Raw genomic sequence first — 15,763 nt, forward strand, 5'->3', positions numbered from 1 at the left:
GTTTACAGAAAATAGTAAATGTAAGGTCATAACCAAAAAAGAAAGTAAATTGTGCTGTCATTAGTTTAGATGTTTTTCTGGGAAATATTATGAAAATTAGTAATGGGGAAAAAACACTTTTCTCTATTTTGGTATGCTCAGTTTACACTCATACTCCAAATTCGAAGTGGCTGCTTAAATTAATCTAGTCTCAATCCTCATCCAGAAACAGTGGAAAGGAGTCTTATTGTGCTGGTATCTTAAATTGGTATAGTCGGAATGAGTACCAGAAAGCCAAGAGGAATTGCAATCCTTGGCCTCAGATCAGGAGCTAATTACTGATTTGACAAATGTAACTTTTTCAGTGGTGGACTCACTCTGAAACTGTGTTTTCTGGCAGTGGTAAGAAAGAAGTTAAACTGCTGCTGGTGCCTCCCCGCCGAAGGAGGAGTACAGGAGCCTTTCCCTGGTGCTTTGGTGCGTGGTGCTCAGCATGGCAGGGCTGAGCCTCTCCCAGCAGGCAGAGGAGGTCATGCTGTTAGGCAGGAGCAGGAAGGGCTCATCCCGCGCTTGGACCAGCTACTAGAAAGCGATACGCGACATCCTGAGCAGACAGCGTGAACGCATCTTGTTCCTACTGAGCTCTACAAGCATGTGGGGACAGAGTTTTGCCTGTCCTATTTGTCATTGATTCCCTGTGTTGGAGGCTTTATTTTTGACACGGTCAGCAAAATCTCTGAAGATATGTCCGTGTGAACAGGTGTAAACGTTTGCTTTGCTATCTCCATCTGGGTGGGAGGCAGCCCAGGCTGGGAGCTGTGCAGCCGCGTTTTATGCACTGAGGCAGTTTAACTCAAACTCAGTAAAGCAAAAAAAGGGGACTTTCCAGCTGCAAGCAGCTTGCTTCTGGTGGGACCCAAGTGAGCGCATGGCTGCCTGTGCCCATATGTGTAGACATATCGAATGTAAACATGAATCCGGTTAATTTTCACACATTTGTTACAGCTTCCCCTGCCTCCATGGAGGCCTCCCACAGTCCTCCTTCTTGATCTTGCTGGGAAAGCCTGTATTTATGACAATGTAGACTGTTTCTTGGCCTCTTACTGGGGTGCCAGAAGTGGAGCTGTAGCTTCATTGCAGTGTCAAGCAGAGAGGCAAGCCAGGCTGGGAGGAGACTCAGCCTAATCAACCCATGTTGTCGAGTTAATTTATCAGCCACTGCCACAGAGAACAGGGAGCAAGGCGGATGGAAGGGGAAGGCTCTTTTAAAGTAACACCCAGGAGGTCATAAAATGTCTTTTAAATTGGGAGGAGGGGCTTACTTGTAAATCAGAGCTTTCCTGCTCACAACGTGTCCCCTGGCATGGCTTTCTAGATACGCACATCCCAAAATAGAGTAGCCGGGATGGGAAGTGATTTGTCTCACTGGTTTGATGCTTGCTCTTTTAACCAGAACCCGGGAAGAGGGAAATATCAATGATTTCTCATACGTGTACTAAGTGCACATGTTATGATTATGTATATTTTGTTTCCTGTGAGTATTTGGGGTCCATTTAAAGTGGCAGCGCAGTGCTCTGCTAGTGTAGCATGCCGGTGGTCAGACTTCAGCAGGAGAAAGCAAGGTGGGGAAAAGCTACTTCGCTTTGCACTTGGATCCGTCAGTCCTGCCAAAGTTTCGGGTGCCTGCTCCATGGCAGGGTGTGGCTGGGGTGTGGTGGCTGCTGGAGTAGCTGGGACCGGGCTCTCCTTCCCGCGTAAGGGCGGACTGGGACAATGGTGAATCAGCACTCGGACTCGCCCTGCAATCAGCTGCGCGGTGCTCAGGAAACAAGCCACCTGCCCTGCTTCCTCTCATTTAACTGATTTATTTTTAAGTGGAAAAGGCTATGAGCTGTGTTCCTTTTTCTCAGGGACTTTGTGTCCCTTAGAGATCCCTGAAGGCTGCAGTGCAGTACGAGCTGCCCAAGGGACCCTCCTTTGGGGACCACGTCCTGGTACCTTCACTCAGCACCAGGCACTAAAACTGAGGCTATTCATGAGATACACATGGACCAAACTACTGGGCAGAGTGGCAGAAATTCCTGATGTTATCTGAGCCTCCTTCTACCATATTCCCAAGGAGAGCTGTGGAAATTGTCACTGGACAAAGGTCCCCAGGTCCTAGCTCTGCTGAACGTGTGTTGTCAACACCTGCATCTAGTGACTGCTACTCATGTGGTCCCGGTGAGCAGTAAGGCTCTAGGGCTGGGAGGCAGTGTGATTGCCATTAGTTTGGTCTGGACTTTTGCTGACGTCTAGAGCATTATAACCTGTAAACCTGTCTCACTGTTGATTTGTGACCATGCACTCTGACATTTCTTCTACTGTACGTTCAGTGTAAGAAAAATGTGAATCTAAGGTCTGTCTATGGACCAGTGCCATTTCCTCCATGGGGTTACTCCTCTCGTGAGTAGGTTTTGAGATACTCCCAGACTCTGAACCAGCACAAAATAGTCCACCCCAGATACTGCAAACGTGATTTCCTAGGGTCTTCCTTTGTAAATCAGCTCAGGAAACATCAAGGTGGTCTGACGTAATAGATGCTTCTTTTCTATATTTTGAAAAAAATGTGTTGTGCTTGGGCTCTTTCACTCAGCCATTACTATGCCTCCATCTCACACCTTGTTGCTGTGTGTGAAGATAGCTTATCTATGTCCTTGCTGAGTGCTGTGGGTCTGGGCCCAGTGCTGTCTCCAAGTGAGATGTTGCTACGAGGTGATGCTGTTTCTGGGACCTGAACTGCTTTGTCTCTTCAGCACAGCATCGCACTGTGTGGACATGCTAGTTTCCTCCTATGTCTGGCCTGGGGATCTCCAGCACACCTCTGCATTACACGGTTTGAGGCATGCCTGAATTTGCAAAACATCAGCAGTAATTAATGATTAAGTAGAAAACAAAGGAATGCATGTAAGATCTTTTCTTAGAGCAATTAAAGGTCTATCTGTGCATAAAACTCCCTCCTTTTATTCTACTCTTATCTCTATATATACTAATTCACTTTAGTACCACTTAATCCGTATGTTTCAACCTACTCACCCATCCTCTTTTTTTCAGGTTAGAATAGCTTCTGGGAGTGGTTCTTTATCTCTCACTGAACTTTTGCCAAACCAGAGGCTCTCTGGGAGGAACATCAAGTGCTTAACGAAAATTAGTTTTAGTCAGAGAATAAATAGCATGCTACCACAAGTATCAGAGCAAAACCTGTCTTTGTGGCGTTAGGGTGGATTTTAACCATAGGATTTAACCATCCGCTCAAAGGATGTGCCCATTATACCTCTTTCTGTAGGGAAGGGAGGGAAAGAGGACTCTCTGAGTCATATTTCCTATTGGGTTCTGCTGGAGAAGGGGCACACCATTTCACATCTGCAAAGGTGTGTGTGTAGGTAATTGGAGAGAATGGTCTTACTTGTATATCCCTCAATTTTGTGTGGTTATTGCTATTTGCAAAGCAAAGCTTTGCAGATGCAGAAGTAAAGATAGACCAGAGTGAATCTAAAATCCCAAGTCTTACAACTGCTGTGATACTTCATCCAAATTTATCCAGCTGCTGTGACTAAAATATTGGTGAGTTTTTTGACATTTAACTCCTTTCACAAGGCCGATGAACAAGTCGGAGGTCTGTGGACACCCATGTAAACTCAGCAGAACTTCTTTTGTACTTCTGATCCTTCCTCTCTCAACCTCTTCACCCTATTTTTAAATATCCTCGTAAATCCTTACTTCAACCTTTGTTCAGGAAGTAGCTAACAATATTAATATAAACTATGTAAACAAGGCATCATTCCACAAGGCCAACATATGACACTATTGATTGATATTTCTAGCTATGATAGTTTCATTCTCCTTTTTTGAATATCCTTTTTTGGACTGCAACCTTTCTTTCCATTCTAATGTTTGTCTTTTCCCAGTTGACAAATGTAGGGTTTTACTCTGTTTCTTGCAAAACATGAACCAGCCTGGCTTTCCTCATTAACTTCCTTATTATCATAAGCACCACCACCTGTAACATTCATTAAGTTAGCAGCATGGTGCTTGGAGATGTGTACGTTAGCTAACCCATATTCCCTCTCAGAACTAGATGGCAGGATGGAAAAATATTGCAAGTTCATGCTTTCAGGGCAGGAGTTCTTCTCCTCAGCTATTTTGCAGGAGTTCGATAAAGTAAAAATAAAAGAAAAATATCTCTTAGATGGCTGAAATCTGGAGAAAACGGAACTCTTGGTTGTCTTGCACAAGAAATCCAGGCAACCGTGCAGGGCTGGAACCATTTTCTTCTTGTTGGTAAGACTGGCTAGAGTCAAATCAAAAGAAGAGTCTTTTACTCAAAGTCATGCAATTTATTACTCCATTGCAGGTTCTCCAGAAGAACACAGTACATCGCAGTAACGGTAACCAGAAAAATAACTTGAGGTTTTAAAACAGGATGCGCAGCTTCTGCTGGTTACTGAGTGATGAGTGATACAAATGGCACTGAAAAACTATACAAATGCATTATTTCAGCTAGCACAGCAATACGGTTTAGACATAAATTAAAAATAACTGCAGTCTTGTGGTGCTTGTCAGTTATTTACAAGCCTCTTGACATATTTTCTTCTCTGCCTTCCTCATAAGAAATTAGGCAATTACAATAAATAAGTTTGAAGCTGGGAGAGCATCAAATAGTGAATCATTATGGCATCATTACATGGGAAGCAGTAATGAGGGGAAGGCCAAAAGAAAACTCAAAGGTTTTGCAGCTTCAGGAAATCTATTTTAAATGAAATTGAAATAAAAGCCTTAAATAAGTTTAACGTAATTCTGTGGAAAAGGCAGTTGCACATTGAAGAGGTATTTGCAGCCTGAAATTTAACTTCATGATATTCAGGATATTTCTAAACAGGAAAGAAATAATTACCATGTCATTGAACTAGTCACAAAACTTTGTATATGAGAATCTGTCATTTGAGAGAGAGAAATGTAGTCTGGAATGCCACTGATTCAGAAGTTTCTGAAAGATGGGGGAAAAAAGGAAATGTTTCATTTAGGTATTGTTTGGTAGCATCAAGGTATATGCACTCCTTATTAATTTTTATTTTAATTACATAGTATATATATGCTCAACATTTTATTTAAGTGTCTATAATATAGCAAGAAAATATATTGCTTTGTAACAACACTGCATCACAAGAAAGTATTTTGGGACCAGCATAGGTGGGGTGTGGGGTTTTGGGGGTTGTTTTCTCCAATTCTGATAGTGACTTGATTTTTTTTTTTTCTTCTGAATCGGCACAAAAGCAAATTTCAAGATGCTTAATGTTCTTTTTTTAGGGTGAAAATTCAAGCTTTATTAAAAAAGCACTACATTCCTTGCAAAGCCAATCAGGCATTAAAACTGCGTTCAGCTCTCCTGAGCATCAAAGGAGTGATCGGCAAGGCTCGGGTTTGGTCCTGATTTGGCAATTTTAATTTTAAGGTAACATTTTTTGACATTGCCTCTACAAACCTGGTAAGGTCTACAGAGCATTGCTCCAAAGGCAGAGGCATCCAGCAGGTGCAGATAAAATGAGCGACTGGCCTTCAGGAAAGGAGTTGTTGATGTCCTATTGGGCTTGTGCTCTGTGAAAGATGAAATCACGAAACTGATGCCCCCACTTGCCAAAAATTGCAGTCTGATCATGACAGGCAGGACTGATGGCTTTGATTGTTAAATGCTTCCCACAGTCCTCTCCTCTGGCTGCACTGCGATTAATCAGAGCAATGGCCCATCATACCTGGGAAATTTTCTGTCGTTTAAAAAAAAAAAATTAAAGAATTGTCTAGTCTGCTTTTTAGTTCAAGTATTTCTTCTTTTTAATAAATTGTGTCAAAGCAGGGCACATTGGGTGGAAAAGACACTATTTTAGCTGCCTCAGATTTGCTCAAACCAAGTGGCTCTTAAGGACACCTCTCTATCATGTGCTTAGTATCGGTAAGACCTAAGAACGTGATTATCTCTGAGCATGTATCTGAGTACTAACCTGAAGAATAAGGCTTGGAAACCCAATATGTTTTCCAGACCTCAAATGTGCTATAAGGCAATGAATGACTAAATTTTCATTTTGTGAAGGATAAGAATACTCTAAAGCAGTCATAGTAGTTCATGAGATGTCATTCTTGATTTGGGTAATGACAGGGATGAGAACTCAAAATTTTGGGTAAATGGAGTACCAGGTCACCAGGTCTACATGAAATACAGCTGAAAAACGTATAGGTAATAATAACAGCTGGCAATGGGAGATGGCATGCCATTGTTCACAAAAGGACAGGCTATAGCAAATTGAGTCATGAAAAGGCAAACCTTGGTGTTACTCAAGAAGAAATTATAAAATCCATTTCAGAATATTCAGCTTGGGTTCTGAGTAAAACATATCACTTCTAATAAGGGTGTTCACATTTTAAACATTGATGTTTAAAGTACTCTGTATGGACTCACACCACTTCAAAACAAATCCATCCTGGACCGTGCAAAAGGTATTGGATGGTGCATACCAAATGGGAGGCTTATCACAGTTATGTCTACAAAGTCAGGCACCAGAAGGAATTAAAAAACAGACATCAAATGGTAGATGCATAGCTGTATCCTGGATGTATCTGTTTAATGCTGTAATGTATAACTGCTTGATTATTGACAATGAAATCCTCGTGCTGCTACTCATCTCCACCTGTCTCAAAATACATTGAGATCAGTCCCTAGATTTATTTCTTGCTCTCAGTCTCAGGTGTAGCAATTAAAGAAATGTTTGGTATTGCTGAGAGCACCAGATGCGTGCAGTGGAGCATCCTATACTGACAAACATTTTGCTTTAATAGTTCCTTTGGGTACACATTGGCGTCTGGTTTTATTTTTCTGTTTATACTTTATTTTTCTGTTTTATGGAGCTGTTTCCTTGATGGGATATTTCAGTTCCTTGCCTCAGAGGATGGTTTGGGTAGCATGGATTATGGCACAGCAGCATTAAGAGCAGTCTCCTGTTTCTGTTTTCAGTTTTTAAGGTCATTCCAAGTTCTTCATTTGAATCCTCCCATATGAAACATGAGTAATGCAAAATGCCAACTGATTCTGAAACCTGCGTTGTGGATCCTGCTGATGTCTTCCTAGACCTTCCTTGATGTCTTCTTGACACCTCTCTTGTCTTCCTGGACCTGGAACCAGACTTAACAAATATATGACATGTTTCCTTCAGGAGCAAGGTCAAGGAGAAAAATTTTTCAGTCACAGTAGTTGCAAACATTCATTCACCCACACCCTGGAGGTGGTGGGTACTAGAAGGTGGAAGGTGATTTTTCCCTAAAGGCTTACGTTTGAAGATTTTCTTCTCCAATCTAACTTTCAGTTGGTTCTTCGTTGCTAAGTGGAACAAGATGCTGATTGCGACTCTCAGTGTGACCCAAATGACGACAGGCTGGAGTGCAGCAGCAGGTATGTTCTAATGATTTAGAGAGATCTGATCTGTTTTTCTCTGGGGTATTTTGTACCAGATTGAGCGTGCCATGATGGATAAGACTAGCTAACAAGATAGAAGAGCCATAAACTGCTTATTCCTATAAGTAGAGTAGAAGGTCTTTCCTGATCTCTGCAAGCAAGTATCGTACTTCCTGAAGGGTGGAATTTGACTACTTCAGCTATAGTATGAACGCTTTTAAAGGTTGTTCAGTGTGGTGGATGCTATTTATTCAAAGTAATACAGGCAGTGAAAAAACACACTCTTATTATTTATAAGCAGTGCCAGGTGTATCATGATGCCATGACCAACAGAATTCTAATATGAGAACTCCATATCTTGCAAAAAAATTTTTTATGTATTTCGAACAACGGTTCAGATAAAACCACAATGAGAAAAAGATTAAAGCTCTGTCAGATAAAAAGCAATGCTGTGCTATTTCAACTAGCCTAGTTTTCAAAACAGAATGAAATATGCGGTAATTCACGCAGACAACATAAATATTAAATAACCATTGCAATGGATTGTATTAATAGATATACAAGATGAATAAAACCACATTTGATTTAGTCCTCTGCTGATAATGCCAGTGGATTACAAGGACTAACCTGTCTACTACAATGTTACCTGTCAAATAGCTATAATTCAAATGTTTCCCTTTTTTTTCCCCTTCCAGAAAAACAAAGTAGTCATGATGAATAACTGCCTTTACATCGTTTTTTTTCTCTGGAGACTGATCCTGATCTTACCCATCTAATTTCGTGCAAATGAATGTTCCCGTCAAGTAAGGTAAGAAAGTTTTTTACATCCATAAATCATTTTGGGATTTGGAGCCATGATGTGTCAAATTAATCCCTGACCTCGCACTGTGCATCTACTTGGCCTGATACCATATGACACAACTTGGGCATGAATTTGGTATGAGAACTCTCAAAGCACAGACGGGAGCCAGGCTCCCACTGATCGTCAGCTGAGGTCAGGTCCCATGCTGCCCTCTCTCCTTCTGTCTTGTAGGGACAAGCATTTTGAGGGTGGAGGTCAACAGGAGTTCCTGACTGTGATGGACCATTTCCTAGGAGGTAGCTCAATCAAATACATTATTTGAGAGGTATTCATGTTAAAAAAATTCCATGGAGTTGATCTTTACAGGAGACTCCTATTACGAGTTAGCTAGCTATGGATCAGGGCTTCAAGATGTTGCAGATATGATCCATTTCCCTCTTCATTCTGTGGCAAAAGCTGTGTGTGGTGAGACGACTAAAACCCTTTTTCCTGTATTACACTGCCAGGTAGCTGGGGAGTGCTGCAGAGAGCCCCGGGTTCCCTGGCTCTTGGTGGCCCCTGGTTCCTCCTTGGTGCTGACCCTTTACAGTAACATCTCCAACAGGTTGAGGACAAGCGGGAGTGATGTTAATAGGAGGTTTTCTACTTCTGTCCCCATGGATCTAGTGCAGTGCAGTGTGCTTCAAGGCCCAAAATCTTGAGGCTGCAATGTGATATCCGCCTGTGCGCTTGAGAAGTGATAAATCATACCCTCTGTTTGGATTAGCTTCCATCCACCTCCAGTGGCTTTTCAGATCACATCTACTGAAAGAATTGCCCACGAGTTGGCATTAGAGGTGTGCCTCTAGGAAATATATTACCTGAACTAAAATGTGTTAATTCAGAAATACCTTTCCCACCTTTTTATTGCCCTTGTTAGGGAAAAATACTTCGCTTTAAACTCCAACTAATTGATTACCTGCCAGTTCTGAGGCTGTGCTCTGAATTAATCCGCTCCAAAAGCCAACAGAGATGACTTATGTTTGGGCACCTCACAGGAAAGCAGGGAGATGAAAAGCCTTACAAAAACTTTGACAAACAACTTGGAGTGTTCAACCAACTATGTGCAGCTGCTGCTGAATGAAGAATGTAAGGAACAAGCCAAACAGAGACAAGAGGCGATCAACGGGGAAGGCAGCTTTTGTATCTGCACTGAACATTTTCTTTTCAGGAAAGGAGAGGAAATATGCTGAATTACCTGTAGGAGGTGTGCCTGCTTTTGCTAATAGATGTACTGGATTTATGCATTAATTCCTAACCGGTCAGATCCTGTACCAAAGTACACTGGAATTCCTCTGAGGTCAGTGGAGATACACTCACGCACAGCACCTTAATTTGATTGATTTCATCCTACACGTTTAAACATGCCTTAGAGTTGTTTGCAGAGCTAAACCGAAATATCTCTGCCCCCTCCAATACCCGATTACAGGCGATAATGTCTCCTCATAAATCCTGGATGCGATAGCACCAGCATGACCCATCACTTCATTACATCAGTGTGCAAAGCTGTGTATTGTACTGAGGAGGAGTTTGTCTGGTCAGAATGGATTCAGTCCAGGAACAAATAAAGGAGTTAGGAATCTGATTATTTCTGGGCCAATTCCATGTGAATTACAGCTTCTCAATTTTCCTCATGTCAGCTAGTTCTTCTCTTCATTTTCCCTGCCCACACAGGAGGTGAAGTATCCAGCTAGCATAGGCATCTTGATTAGCCCCACCATTTAGCTGATTTCTTGACAATGCAGCCATCAGGAGAGCTGACCTGAATTCCGGATCAGGTTGGGATGAAACATATCATGCTCAGTGTCCTTTGAGCACCGGCTGGCTCTGTGCGTGCCAAGCTTGTTCCCAAACGGGGGATCCTCCTTACTTGCCAGGAGCAGGGGGGGTGCGGTAGCTCTTCAGCCCCCCTCCCTCTGGCTCATCCGCGCTGTCTGGGAGGCGCAGCCTAATTTCCTTAGCTTTGTGCAGACGAGGAATCCCCATACAGAGAGGTAATATCCTGATGGTCACACATGGTGGGCTTTTGTACAGCGCTTTTCACTGTAAGCATGAAGGGATTAAAGGAAGATGGTATGTTAGGCTCTAGGCTGCTCTGCACTGGTTCAGATATGACTGGTAGGGAGAAAGAATCAACTTTTTTAATTTTTCAGCCTTTTTTATTATTATTTTCCAATGTCTCCAAAGATAGTGCAAAACCAAGAAAGAACAGCTAGCTTGTTTAGTCTGATGTGGTATATATCGGTTGTTTATTTCTTCTAGGCATTATGTTTTCCATGTATTTACTTAATGGTTTATATTTAACTAACACACATCTTTCAGAAAGACATTCAAGCTTGATTCAATGATTGCTGGAATTTCCTATGTTTTCCAAAACATTAAAAATTACATCAGTGTGTGAAGAGCCTCGCCTTGCAAAACTCTTCTGTGATTTTCCTATGCAAGTTTTGCAGACCTGATGGATTTAGCAGACATAACTCTTGGAGGTACTCATGAAGGTTTAAAAGTATTTAATTGGTCTTGAATATATGGTGCATCTTTCCAAACACAGGACTGAGAGATTTAGTGACCCCTTTTGTCTATTCTGTGCACTTAAGTTGTCATTTTCAGGTAGGCTGACACTTGTATAGAGGGATTGTACACTGTAGTGTTTTCAGCAGAAAAGGAGATGTTGCTAAGGGGAACTCATGGGTGTATGAAATGCAGCACGGTGACAGCTCTCTGGTTACTGCTTCTGGCACCTCTCTTTGTGCCTGCTCTGAAGTTTAGAATAAGCAAAGCTTTTATTCCCCAGAAATGTTTTTACCCTTTTGTAAAATCTGTTTACTTAGCAAGTTTTCATGTGCATTTTTTTCATTCAAGTTTTCATTTGATTGAGAAGTACTTGTGCAGAGCCTTGTGGAAATGTTAGCTGGATGTTTTGTTCTGCTCCCTCCCAGGCGTGTGCCTGCCTGGTCCCAGCGCTCCTGGACCTTTTTGGTGCGCAGATTCCTGTGCTGCAAACTCGGAACTGCTGAACAGCTAACTTGCTTATTTGTTTGTTCAATTTAGTTTCAAATTCTTACCCTGCTGGGGAGTCAATCCTTTTACAAGAGCTATGGACCGACATACAACTTTTACTGGTATTAGTTTGCACTGGTAACTTAAATGCTAGGTGGCACCTTCAGCATCATTTTCAGAACTTCAGTGCAGGAATTAAACCAAATGTCTCTGCTTACAGAAAACTGTTTGAAAATGAGTGTAACGCTACAAGCTTTGGGGGCTAAAACATAAAGGACATCGTGTGAACCCTCAGTGAACACCACAGTCTGGAGCTCCCTTGCCTGACCTCTGTTACACCACAGATTTTTGGCCCATGGAACAGGATTTCCTGTGCCAAATGTTGAGAATAACATTGGGAAAAATTAATACCCAGCTCTAGAGCCTATTGTTAGATGTTATGGTGCTATTGCCCAGAGATGGAGGCGTGGGCACGCCAGTCCTGCCAGCCTCCCTGAGCAGTCAGTGTTGATACCCTGCTCTTGCCGCCAGGGATGGGAATGAAGAAAACACATCATCGTGGTATGAAACTCTTCTAGGCTCGCGCCGAGTAATGGAGGGGGAAAGCTCTCTTACTTAGCCAGCAGTCATGTTGATTTAGCTAGCTGATTTCTAATCAGGTAGTGGTTTAGACAGAATTTTGAATAAGTATTCGGATTTTTCGAGCTGTGCCTTTTCTGTCACATTGTCTGAGAATGATGGTTGTTGAGAAGAGAGTTCATTGTCAGGCTGGTATCAAGAGTCACAAGAGAAAGATCTGTCAGATGCAGCTGGTAAAAATCTCATTTTATCATGCAACAAACACATGAGCTTCTCCAATCTTCCTTTCTATTGGCAAAACAAGTGGTGTCACGTGCATAGCCTCTCCTCCAAAATTCAGGCTGTGGTAGAAGGAATCACATGCACCAGCAAAGTGTTTCTGTGCCAGAGATGATACCGCAGACCAGGACATGCTCAGTTCTCAGCTGAGGGCAGGAGGAAAATCCTCTGGACAAAAAAATTCAGAGTGTTTCTGTTGTGTTTCCTTCTAAAATACATGCGAATTAATCCATTGAGGTTCTTGTCCTTTTGTCGGTTGTTCCTTAGTGGTGAGAACCCTCTGTGTATTTTTACAGAATGCATTCATGCATCTTTTAGTTTTTAAATTAATATCTTTCTCTGCTTAAAATTAAACTTGAAGGCATGTATTTTGGAATGATGACAGCCTAAATTTGTTGTGAATGCCTAAAATAAAATTACATTTTCTTATTAATAAACCCTTTCATTAAAGTAGCAGTTGAGTATATATTCACTGCCAAAATTCTGAAGAATGTCAGATCACTAAATGGGAGAAATTACTAGCTAGACACCTGGAATTCAAACTTCTTGAGTAATAAACTAGCTTCTGACAGCTGTAGTCTTTTTTGCAGGTGCAAAAAGAACATTTTCTTCTTTTTATTTTATCTGCTTTACGTCACTTAATGACTAGAATATTCCAAGTTGGGAAAACAACTGGGAGTTGAAAGAAAGGGAAAATTTGTTTATCTTCGCCTGTCTTATGAGTAAAAAGGGGGTGGGGGAGGGGGGAGTATGAGATTGACTAATTCTGATGTTGGAGAACATGGAAGGAAAGAAAAAATAGCTCAGCTGGTTAATATTTGCACAGTTAGGTACACCAACTACCTTGAAATGCAATACGTGTTTTGATAATATTTCCTCAAATGTGCAGGAGACAATGTAGTTCTATTTAAACAATTATGCTCTTCTGGATATTTTTGTTCAGAAGCAGCATGACACAAAGCACATGTTAAAAAGTTAATCAGGTGTTTAAAAATGCCATGTCCTGTTTTCTTGCGAATCGAATGCAAAAATCATATGCCATAATAAATACTGAGATGTATAGTGGTGTCAGTGTGGTTTTAATGTATTCTCTTAGTTAACAAAAACAAACATTAAATACAACCTCAAAGGTATCTTTCCTTGCACTTCAACATTTCTATTAGTTGTCTCTCTGACAATAACTCTTTCTTATGAATATCTGTTAGAAGGTGCAACTGCAATGCAAACTGAGTTACTTAAATTGTGGTTTCGTGGTTCTGATTTAAACCACAATTAACAAAGCTGATATAAATCAAAGTGATATAAATTGGTCCATCCTGCTTTAAAACTAATTAAACGTTTGCCTTGAAATCATGCTTATATCAGTGCTCTGACTCGGTGGGTTCTCAGTATCACTCAAGTCTTAATAAATCACAGCAAGGGATGAAAATTTTTAGCGCAACAGTCTCAATCTCTGAATTTAAGGCCACTGAAGAATAGATTAACATTTATAATTGCTAGGTTGATCAGTAACGCAAATTTAAAATGGCGATTTCAAAACAAATTAACCTTTGCAGCAAATCATGAGGAGACAGACAAAGAAATCGTTGTAAAGGTTCCCCTCGTCCTTGAAGTGATTTGTCACAAATCACCATGTCCTCCATGGTGCCTTACTGCTCTGTGGCAAGCAGCCTCTGGAGTCTAAATGTCCAAAAAATAAACTGTGATAACTGAAAGAACAACACGGGCAGTTTGAGACTGGCAAGTCACTACATGGGCTATCGTTGCTTTGCGTCTCTCTGGGCAGACTTGTATATTTTGAGACTAAGATTAGGATATTTAGGCTAGGGCCAAATGGGTTTATAACTAGATATGTGGAGGCTCTGACCTACTGAGTTTTATGCTTCCCTACATCTACCCTCCACGTTTAACAAGACTGTGCTTGAAAGCAGTCAATGGAAAAAGGGTCTTCTGTCCCCACACTGTTTTCTGCTTCAAATCTGACTATTCCACCCTTCGCTGAGACCCTTTCACTGCTTGGTTGAGAGGGACATCTCGGGCTTTTCCCAAAAGCCGTCCCTCTTTGGGATACCACCTGGATAGAACAGGGCAGCTTGTCAATGTAGTTTGTGTTGTGTGTATTTATAACATTAAGAGCTAGATCCCACCTGGAGAAAACAACTATATGTGGTCAGCACCTATGTATGCGACATGTTTCTCTTGGACAGGAAAGTGGTCGTGGATGGAGAAGACAGAGTGGATTTTGATGGCACCATATAAAATCCGAGGAGATCCAAGACTGTTCATTTCATGCACAGACATCTACAGAGACAGGAGATGCTGTCAAATGCAGGAAAAGGTTATAGACCCCTGTGGAGGGATGTATGGAGTAAAGTGTGGAGAAGTCTAAGGCTGGACAAGCATCAGGGAACGAAAAGGCAAACAGCTTCGGTCTCTTCACTCGCAGATATGTCAACTCTTGGAGAGTTCTTGTCAATCGATGCAGCGAATGAGGACTTCAAGTTCACTGTGTGGTGTTGTCCTATGGAACAGAAGACAAGCTACCTGCGCTTTCAGTGCAAGCATGTATCATGTGCTTTGCTGCCGTGGTCTATAGGTTCCTAGAAAATCACTGTTTGCATATCTTCAGTGCTCTGACTGAAATTTCAGTTCCCATGGGCAACCTTTAGCACCTTCAATGTGCAGCCCTGGTGATGGAAGTTGAAGGTGGAAGAAATATTCCATGTTTCTTATAATTTAAATGTGCATGCCCACTGTCCTTACCAGAGCTGAGTAGTTAGAAACCAGTTGAAGAGTACGTGACCCACCAGTCAGACCCTGTGGAAAATATGATATTACGCAAATGCTTATGCACATCCTTTGTGTAATTGTAGAGCCAACTTCTGTTTTTCTGAGTGGACTGACATGGGGGGAAACTGGTAGTATTATCTCCTGGTCCCAAGGCTCCAGGAGGATATAAATAGGGAACCAACAGTGGTATTAAAAGCTTCCTCTGAACAGAATACCTTTTTTTTTTTTTTTTTTTAAGATTCTATACAGGACTAAAACTAAAGCAAGCTAAACTAAACAGACTGGAACAGACACAGAACTGTGGCAGGTATTTTCATTACTGCTGACAGCGAGTGAGTGGTATTTTGGTTAATGGGAAAGCAAAGGCAGGGAGGATCCTCAAAGCTGTCTAAACTTGAGCAGTGGAAATGCAAAATGTTCTTCTATGTGGCAGAGCACAGATGAACGACCTAGCTCCTGATGCTACAGCATGGGGTGCCGATGGCACTAGTAAAGGCTTGGCAGTCAGCCCTGTGGTGCACGCACAGGCACGGCATCAGGCGTGGGAGGTGGGGACAGACCTCTCCTTCCTGCTGGGGCCATGCCAGCCACTGCCAGCTGAGATGCACTTGGCTTATGTCATCCACAGGATGGTAAAAAGTGGGTGGTAGGTGAAGAAAAGCTGATGCGGCCTGTATCGATAAGGCTACTGAATAGTCAGCCAAATACTTGGAATATTTTCCAGAAGTTCTGGCAGACAGCACAGGATCACAGCCTAGAAGAAAAAGGTACCTGTCTGTCTGTCTTGTCCATTTGGTGTTTCCGTCTGCTAGTAA

General features: G+C 41.9%; 2 long non-coding RNA genes across 2 annotated transcripts in view; both read left to right on the plus strand.

Annotated features, from left to right (window-relative positions):
- The window catches only part of LOC142362756 (uncharacterized), a 40,851-nt gene extending 33,642 nt beyond the window's left edge, over positions 1-7,209 (plus strand). Inside the window, exon 3 of the long non-coding RNA XR_012765268.1 lies at positions 7,022-7,209. This is a non-coding gene — a long non-coding RNA (uncharacterized LOC142362756). The remainder of the gene's footprint in view (positions 1-7,021) is intronic.
- A 114-nt stretch (positions 7,210-7,323) lies between these two features.
- On the plus strand, positions 7,324-15,710 carry LOC142362755 (uncharacterized). The gene is made up of 3 exons (XR_012765267.1): positions 7,324-7,456; positions 8,155-8,267; positions 14,366-15,710. It is a non-coding gene; the product is annotated as an uncharacterized LOC142362755 (long non-coding RNA).
- The last annotated feature ends 53 nt before the right edge of the window (positions 15,711-15,763 follow it).

Source organism: Opisthocomus hoazin, chromosome 11 (assembly GCF_030867145.1).
Source record: "Opisthocomus hoazin isolate bOpiHoa1 chromosome 11, bOpiHoa1.hap1, whole genome shotgun sequence".
Lineage (NCBI taxonomy): Eukaryota > Metazoa > Chordata > Aves > Opisthocomiformes > Opisthocomidae > Opisthocomus > Opisthocomus hoazin.